We start from the raw sequence: 9509 nt of genomic DNA, 5'->3' as shown, positions 1-9509 counted from the left end.
GCTGGGATCTGTAACTGCAACCTGACAGATTGGGTGAGCAAGCTCTCAAGTGGACAAAGATGGATCCTGGAGACTCCTTCTCATGACATGATGCCATGAACGATACTATTTTTTTTTCACCACCAGGGTTTTTTTCCCTGATGAGGAATTAACATTCTTTGAATGATCTTAAAAACTTTCTTTATCAACCTCATATGTATACATCCCTATAATGTATACATTAACCCTATGTTAACAAGATGAAGAAACTGAGGTTTAACAAGATTAAGTAATCTAAGGTCACATAGCTAAGAACTAAATGACAGTACAGGTTTCCCCTGCTATCCAAAAGTTCACTTTAGGCCACTTTGCTTTCATAAAAGACCTACATTAGTATCTGTTTTTGCTAACTGAAAGGCAGTTGAAGAGGATTTCCACTTTAATGCAAAAAGCAAAAGCAGTGTTCAGCATTTGTTTTGTAGGAAACCCTTATAGAGGCAGCAGGCACCCGGAGCAGCAAGAGTGGCACCACCAAGCTCCTTCCCCAGGAATTGCACTCAGCACGTCAGCCTGGAGCACCCACAGCTTTGAACTTTCTCTGTGAACATCTGTGCTTTATCTCGATATATTTCGCTGGGTTATTTTTTGGGTCTGAGAGCGCTCAAAAAATTTTCCCATATAAAGTAATGCTAATTATGTCTTCTATTTATGCCATTTCGGCTTATGAAAATTTCATAAGAACATTTCATTTTAGATCACGAGGGAAACCTGTATACAGATTTGAACTCAAATCTGTCTCACTTCAAAGTCTTGTTCTTATTTTAAAATCTCTCCCTTCTTGAACCATTTTCTTAATCAAAAATAAAATAGAAAGAAACACAAAAATATCCTGCTTTTCTGACCACGATAAAGGCTACTAAATCAGTGTTTTTAAAGGAAAAGGTATAGAAAAAACAGTAATGGATATCTTTTATTCCTTAAACATATAGCTGAAAGATGACCAGTGAATCCAATTTTATATGACATGAATGGGTTTAATTTTATAGATATGAATATATTTAATATATTTTAATAAAGTAGATTTATTGTGGAAGAGGTTTGGACGATGATCTAGAGGTCCTAATGTATGAAATATTCTATGAACAACCAATAAATTATTTGAGATTATGAAAGAAGTTATCTAAGAGTAATAAATATTTTCATTTGTCTTAAAACTTTGTTCAATTAGTAATTGAAGAAAATTAACTTGCTGAAAATTGCATGTTTTTAATGTATTGTTTCATTCTTATGATGTTTGATGTATATAACACTCAGCACATTTTATATACTACAGGGATATGTAAAACCACACAGGAGGATCTAAATGAAAAACCTGTATAACCCATTACTCTCTCCTCCCAGGAACCAAAAGGAGTGTCTCCATGTTCTTTTCTTGATAACTACCTAAAAGAAAATGAATAATTTTGACCACCTGAAATAATGTTATGTTTTTCAGAATTGAGCTAATTGCTAATCGATTACAGTGAGAAAAACATAAGCAATTAAGTTATTGGAACAAATATTAAGATAATCTAACATCCTGCTACTCAGCAATGACCCCCATCAAAATTGTGTTTAGAACGGGATTACAGTTAATTTCCCAGATACACACAGAGCCAATATAAATCATTAAAAATGGAATACTAATGTAAATACTACTTCATTCTTTGTTCTTTTTTATTAAGCGCATATTTACGTTAATAACTCTTCTGTTCAACTTAAATTGTATCAACTGGGCATTACAGTTTTTTTTTAATTTTGACCAGTATAATGCTATGAACACTACAAGGGAGACAGAGTCCTCTTCTCCAGTGCCCTTTGAGAAAGAAGGTCCAGATACATATCCCTAACTTCCATTCAAGCAGTTTCTGTAGAGCTGTCGATTGCACCATATCTGTTCTCCAGAGTGAGGGCAAGAAGGAAGTGCACAACTTGATGTGAAGTCTGTGAGGTGCAATATAAATCTAGAGTGGCTGATCCCGGGGATGACTGCTGATATAAGTGGGGCAGAATGATGAGGAACAGAGGATCCCAGAAGTTCTCTACATTAAGGGATTCCTGTTATTGATACTTAGCCTGGCCAAAAGACAAGAAGCACAGATGGATATTGTCTAAGATGAACATACTAGAATAAAACAAAATAAAATAAGGGGAGATGTTTTTGTTTTGGGAAATTCACAAAGTTTTTTTTGCATCAATTTCATAAGGGACACTCATTCGTTTAGTCAATTTAGAATGTCATCCTGCAGGCAAGCATTGCAAATAATAAAGTAAAAATATTGGTGAACACAAGGGCCTTGCATTTATGGAACTTTGAGTTTGGGCAGGAGTTTTTAATTTATTCATATGTATTCGTTTACTACTTGTATACTTCTAAGTGTTATGATGGAATATTTATAGGATGATTCTAGTACTTAGGAAGGATATAAACAAACCTAACTTAATCCACTAATGCTCCCTTCTGTCCGAGCAAGTTTACTAAATTCACTGTTTAAAAAAAATAATTGGAGGGGCTTGCCCTGTGGCATAGTGGTTAAGTTTTCGAGCTCCGCTTTGGCCACCTGGGGTTCACAGCTTCAGATCCTGGGCATGGACCCACGCACCACTTGTAAAGCCATGCTGTGGCAGTGTCCCATATAAAGTAGAGGAAGATGGGCACGGATGTTAGCCCAGAGCCAATTTTCCTCAGCAAAAAGAGGAGGATTGGCAACGGATGTTAGCTCAGGGCTAATATTCCTCACAAAACAAACAAATAAAAAAACGGAGCCTTAGAAGGGTAAGTTGAATTGACGCGGATGGCAGGGTTTCTCTGCCAATGCTGTTTCACTGGGGTATAACCCTGAACAGAGAAGGGAGGTATAAAAAGATGTCTTTATAAGTTAACTTATTACTACTCTTCCTTAGTTTGGAGAGAAGATGAAGATCAGAAATGACTGCTCCCTACAGTCAATTTACCCACAAAGATAAGTAATGCAAAATATCTGAAAGACGCATTGGTGACACTACAGGAATCTATGTCAAAGTACTTGAACTTTAGCTCTCAGAATCTTTAAATAAATATTTTTTTGGGAAAACACAATTTCATCCAGAAGATAATTTAATGTCAATTGCTTTTTTCAAGGCACCTTTCACATCTTTATTCCTTAAGCTATAAATCAGTGGATTTAACATAGGGATGACAACTGTGTAGAAAACAGAGGCCATTTTGTCAGTGTCCATGGAATAACTCGAGCTGGGTCGCAAATACATGAACAGGAGAGTAACATTAAGTATAGCCACGGTGGCTAAGTGGGAGGCACATGTAGAGAATGCTTTGCGTCTTCCCTCAGCTGAGTTCATCCTAAGGATGGTCGTTATGATGTAGCTGTAGGAGAGGAGGACAGTGATGATGCTGCAGACCATGACACAGGTACTGAAAGTGAACAACACTATCTCATCGATGGATGTATCTGAGGTGGACAGGGCTAGTAAGGGCGGAATGTCACAGAAAAAGTGATTGATGATATTGGAATTACAGAATGACAATTGAAATGTGCAACATGTGTGGATTACTGAATCGACCAAACCTTCAATATACACAATGGCCACTAGCTGGGTACAGACTCTCCTGGACATGACAATTGTATAGAAAAGTGGATTGCAAATGGTTACATAATGATCATACGCCATGACAGCCAACATGAGACATTGCACATTTGCAAAGGCCCCCAAAAAATACATCTGAATGGCACATAAATTATATGGAATCGTCTTTTGCTCAGATCAGAAATCAGCCAGCATCTTGGGAGTGACAGTAGAAGAGTAGCCAACATCACAGAACAACAGATTGCTCAGGAAATAATACATGGGCGTGTGGAGTCTGGGCTCCATCTTGATCAGCAGGATCATCCCTAGATTGGCAATCACAGTGAGGCCATAAACCAGCAGAAAGAGCACAAACAGCCCCTGCTGCGCCTCCTGTCTGTCAGAAAGTCCCAGGAGCATGAAGTCAGTGAACACACTGCAGTTCTCAACAGCCATCACTCGGGGCTGCAAATCCCTGGTTGTGACAGAAGGAAACCGAAGTGGAAGGTAACATCTCCTTACTTTCTTAAGAGTTAAACTGCCGGTCTTTTCTACTTTTTAGTAATTAGAAAAAGAGATAGACAATGCTAAGCCTTCTTTAGATAAACCGATCTCCTGGAAATATACAATTACATATAAATTGATAGAATGATAATGATAATAATACCACTTACATTTCTATAGCACTGAAGAGAGTTTGTAGCACACTTTTCCCAATTAAACATCTTATTTCTACACCAACCCATGTAGTCTTTATGATAATTTCTGCCACTTCTATCTTTTAGATTAAGAACTTGAACTCCTCAGAGTCATGGCAATAGTTCTTACAATTTGTTGGTCTAGATAACTCACATCACGTGACATGATATTTTTTGTTTTCAGTGTTCTAGAAATGTTGTTATATCCTTTAACAGAGAATAGTTAAGTGGCAGGTGCAGGTAATGAAATATTTCTTTGTTTTTCACTCATCACCCAAAATTGTGGAGCAGCAGAGATATACCAGGTTCCTGCATATAACACATCCCCACTTCCACATAAACCCCTCAGGACCCACCCGGCCCCAATTAACAAGGGATAGAGATAATCTGTGATCCAGGACACATTGGAGCGGCGAGGGTGGTTGTAGCTAGAAAAGAGGGTGGAAGGGTCTCCATGAGTGACGCACTAGAGTGCACAGACAGGAACATGCCAGAGCTAACTAGCCTCCCTCTGACAGCAGCTTTCACTCAGGGCAGGTTATGAAGAATGTTCGTGACCTAATTACAGAGATGCTGGTAGCACAGATGACACAGGGGCAAGAAAGTGATTGTGGTTACTGCCTGCGTCTCGCTGCCCTAATCCACGTGTCCTATTCACCAGCAGGTCTGATGTGTAAGACGCATGGTAAGAGTCTTCATGTGTCCACAGTCTCATGATATCAGAGAGAGTCTGAACTGTGCCCCATCTCAGCCCTAAAGATTGTAATAATGTTTTATTCTTTTCTTTGATCCCTGTTTCTCTTGAATATCTCTGAAATCTGCCTCTTTGGTTTAAACTAATTGGTTGTCCTTGGGAGGGTAATTGAATTTTATGTTCCATTGTTATATTTACTCAAACCAATTATGTTATATGTAATGCCACCCATCACCCCCTCTGGTCTCTGAGAATATAAGAAAAATGGATTTGAAGGTAGATGAGGGATAGAAAAAGAACATCTGAATATTGATCTAGTGATAAATGTGCAGGTGACCAAAAACTGGGTCTGAACTCATTAATATATCTGTCCTTGTAGGTACATCTTTAAACAAATATTTTCCTTAAAAATAAAAATATTTTTAAAGTAATAAAAGTACAGGTAAGAAATTTAAAACAATAAAAAATTCACAATCACCTCCATAATCCATGATTGCCAATTATGGTAAGTCCTGACTATGTATATATGTTTTAAAAATAAACAGATTGACAGAAGTAACTTAAATAAAAGTTTATATTATAGTTCATATATTCATTTGGTTTTATAACATGCTTTCATTTGAAAAAGGATAAAAGGACTAAAGAAATCTAAAATATAAATCAGAGAAACCACAAAAAATATTAGTACCTGACCCAGAACTACTGACTCCTTTGTTTCAAGCAGTTCTATCTGCAGGAGGGTCCAGCATTGTCTCCTGACTGACCTGGGTTATATATCTTTGTGCCTGGTCCCTGGGTGTTGAACACTTGTTCTCTGAGGAATAAGTGACAGATATAATAATGTGCTTTATCATCTAATATTTCATACAACCTGGATGATTGAGAGAACTACAGACTTTTTAAAAAATATTCTGAGTTATTACTATCTACCATTTTGCCCAATATTGTACCTAAATACCCATAGTAAATGAATCTAGTCAAAGAACATCCTTATTTCTAGTTCACCCATTCCTATAGGCATTTTGTTTAATTTCCATAATTTATAAAATAAACACATGCCCACTCACACTCACACACTTATGCAGATAAACATACACAAACTCTCCCTCATTAAACACATTTACAAATAAAGGTTTTTGCAAAGACAGATAAAACTAGTGATAATCACACTGCCTCAGGATAATAGTTTAATTTTTAAACAAAAAAGATGTCAGAGTACACATACTTTAAATATATAAATAAGTATTATGAAAAGAGGTAATATTCCTTTCCATTAACATATATTAATTGATTCAATCTATACTCTGCTAATGGCCATTTGGCTTATCTACAATTCTTTGTATCATATAAACTCTGATATGAGTAAAATTTTAAGTATATAATTTACCACAGAGTTTTCTTTAAAATAAATTCTAAGAAATGGCCTTTAAGAGCAAAGAGATTTGACTTTAAATAAATGCAATATGGAATTTTTATCATAGTCAGATTTTATATTATCTAATTATCACCTCATATTATCATATATTTTGTACATTATCACATATGTCCTACTTTTCTCTAATAACCTCATAATATTATACAGAAACTGAAAATGAGTGGTGATAAGTGAAATTCTACAGTCCCATGGATACTGTTTCATTGAATCCTTAGAAATTGCTCACAATAGATTCCTGAATATAGTGCAATGATACAAATTTGTCAGAAAAGATAATTCTCTCAAGTACTCTTATGGAATGTTACAGTGAGTTTATCTGAAAGTGACATTTGAAAATTCACAAAATGAATGACCCATAGACTCCCATATTTCTGAGAGACCATTCAAGTCCCGCTTCTACACCAAGGCAGGATCCCAACAGTGACTGAGGACAGAAGGAAGCAAACAGGAGGAGTTGCTACACTGGGAGCTGCTCTGTTTGACTTATATCAGCTGGGCACTTGCACGTTATTAATTTGGTGTGAAGTGACAGTGATGCACCATCCCAGGCATCAAACAGAAAATAAAGGAATTGGTGTCCCTTGACATTGTGCAACCTGGCCGCTTAGGGGGATGATCTCTGTATTGTCCATTTATTGAGTAATATTTTACCATATGTGTGAATCATTGCTGCACAGGCAGAGGTTGCTGTGTGTTCTTTAAATGCCTACAGTTGACCTACGCCCCAGAAAATGTACAATAATCATGCACATTAGCTGTACATCTTGAGTCTTAATGCAGTTAATTTAGTTCCACAAACATGTAAATGAAAAATTTGTGTAAACAGAAATAAAAAACAGAAGATATGCAAGGGGTGGGCCAGATTATACATTCTAATATCTCTGGTGGTTTTGCATTTCTTCTGAAACATCAGCTGGAGTAAACAGAAACATAGTTTGGGAGTTATTTTTGTTTACTTGTTTGTCTTGTTTGATGTTACAGAGTTTCTCCATGCGTTTAAGAAAGCTGGAATACTCTTCAGGCAAATTTCATTTAAATTAACATCTTTATAATTTTGGGAAACTGATTTTAGTGACAATTTTTAATGCCTTTTCATAATGTATTGCTCCTCTTTGTGTGATGATCCCAACACTAAAATTCCAATGAACTCCTGTGGGAGATATTGTTGATGTGAATCTCAAACCACCTAGGTAATTACTAGTAATTTTCCACCAGGTAAACTCAAGAAAATGATATATCTGTGGTACCTAAGAGCTTTACTACCATTCTCTATTTCTCTGGTGCAGATTTGGAGGAGGAGGCGTCATCCTTGGTCACCTTCTTCTGATTCCTTTCCAAACTCATTTTCCCTCAGGTATTCCCTGTCCCTAGGGGTGCCAAATTCCTCAGGCTACAGTCTATTTGGGCAGGATCCAAACTTAATCTTCATAAACATGGCAGCCCCTCCTGACCATGTAGTCTAACTCCCACTCACCATTAGAGCCTGAGCACAGGTAACACTATCTTGCTGAAACTTGGATAGTCTAAATTATTTCCCCAAAAGTTTGCGTTTTAATAGAATGGTTTTCTTTAAGTATGGGCAGAAAATACTTATCGTAGAATTAAGACGTCAGAGACAACTAGCAAGAATAAGGTCTGTATGTACGTGGCTTTCCTGGTGTCACTGGTGCCCCTAAACATAATACTACATAAGCAACTATCTACTTATAAACTCCTTCTTCCAGAAGACGGTTGTCTGGCCCTGAGGCATGAGCCATGTCAAATGAGTTCAGGGCGTGATAATGCTACCAAGGAGAACCAGCTTCACTAAGTCTCTCTCTTTCAGGGTCAAAATTGACTTCAGTGGAGCCATTTAAACATGGAGTCAGAGCTGCCTTTCTGAAGAAACTGCCTGGCTGTCTTGAACCTTGGACGGAGCCAAACCTTTGGATTGGGCCAAAACAGCAATTGTTTTACAAGCAATTATTTGAGAAATTGGCAAAAGAACGAATAGCCTGACCACAAAGATTGATGATTTTGAACTTTTTGAAGATAAAATCAGTAGTCAATCAATGTTTAGCCAAGACTAGCTTCTGCCTCCACCTCCAATTAAAGTTTGTTGTTAAACAAACTCCCTTTTTTTGCCTTTAAAAGCCACTAATATTTACTCCCTAGTAGAACACTATTTGAGTTTCTACCTGAATTTGTGCTCCCTGAACTGAAATTCTTTGATCCTAAATAAACACTTTGCCTCTTAAACTGGGTTCTGTTTTTGTAGGTTGGCCAGGAAATGAGAAAAGCAGGGCCTGTGGGTTTCTAACAACCTCTCTATTCTATAAGCAAGGCAGCCCTTTTTAGTAATATAAAGGATAATCATTTAATAAAATATTCCATGAAAGTTGTATACTTCATTAATTTTAAAAGAATATCTTGAAAACATTTTGTGTAAAAGAAGCTGCTAGAGATTTAAAAATTAATAATGAAATTCTGCAGCGGTATACAATCTGATGGTAAATAGTATTTGTTTTTAGAAAGGCTTTTAAAATTACATATATAGGGGGCCGGCCTGCTGGTGTAGTAGTTAAGTGTGCACGCTCCACTTGGGTGGCCCAGGGTTCACTGGTTCAGATCCTGGGCACGGACATATGCACTGCTCAAGCCACGCTGAGGCGACATCCCACATAGAAGAAATATGAAAGACATACAAATAGGATACACAACTATGCACTGGGGCTTTGGGGAGAAAACAAATTTTAAAAAAATGTTACATATATATATTTTTAAAAAAAGCAGGTGAATTTTTGAAAATTAAAATATCTCTGTGTCCTAACCCTGACCAAAAAACAAAACACAATTAGAATTGCAGAGACTGTCTGTGGGCCCTAACACAAATTAATGTCCAATGCCCTAAATGGTTCTGTATATACTTTGAAAACTATGTAGAAGTGAAATCATTCAGTTTTTATCCTTTTATGTCTGAATTCTTTCATTCAGCATTATGTAAATGAGATTCCTCCATGCAGTTGTATATGATGACAGTTCATTCATTTTTTTTTGCTGTGTAGTATCCCAATGAACAAATATACTATAAATTATTTGTTGAATTCCAAATAATGCTACA

At 36.7% G+C, this 9509-nt stretch overlaps 1 pseudogene; it reads right to left on the bottom strand.

Moving 5' to 3' along the window:
- Window positions 1-3099: 3099 nt before the first annotated feature.
- On the bottom strand, window positions 3100-4038 carry LOC131395641 (olfactory receptor 5AP2-like; annotated as a pseudogene).
- Window positions 4039-9509: the final 5471 nt, after the last annotated feature.

The sequence above is a fragment of the Diceros bicornis genome, chromosome 31 (genome assembly GCF_020826845.1).
Source record: "Diceros bicornis minor isolate mBicDic1 chromosome 31, mDicBic1.mat.cur, whole genome shotgun sequence".
In the NCBI taxonomy this organism is placed as follows: Eukaryota; Metazoa; Chordata; class Mammalia; order Perissodactyla; family Rhinocerotidae; genus Diceros; species Diceros bicornis.
Note: the sequence above shows the minus strand (reverse complement) of the source record. Positions and strands in the feature narration are given on the sequence as shown.